We start from the raw sequence: 239 nt of genomic DNA on the forward strand, positions 1-239 counted from the left end.
TGGGTTTGACTGCAGCTGGGGGTGTTTGATCATGGTTTTGCTCTACCCAAAGTCACTCTGGCCCAGGAGTGGAAATCTATCCTTGCTGTGCTGCAGGAAAGTCAAAATGCTGGAAAATGTTGTACATGGAAAGGGCTGGGGGTGTTCTGTGCCTGGGCTGCACTGCCAGGCAATGTTATTTTTTAAAATGCAAATTTTTAAATGCAAAACCCCCAAGAATCCTCATTTAACACATTGAA

At 44.8% G+C, this 239-nt stretch overlaps 1 protein-coding gene across 1 annotated transcript in view; it reads right to left on the bottom strand.

The window, feature by feature from the left end:
* Positions 1 to 239, bottom strand: part of LRRC7 (leucine rich repeat containing 7) — a gene marked incomplete at its 5' end in the record, with an annotated part of 23,056 nt that overhangs the window by 16,106 nt on the left and 6,711 nt on the right.

The sequence above is a fragment of the Geospiza fortis genome, unplaced genomic scaffold, assembly GCF_000277835.1.
Source record: "Geospiza fortis unplaced genomic scaffold, GeoFor_1.0 scaffold69, whole genome shotgun sequence".
Classification (NCBI taxonomy): domain Eukaryota; kingdom Metazoa; phylum Chordata; class Aves; order Passeriformes; family Thraupidae; genus Geospiza; species Geospiza fortis.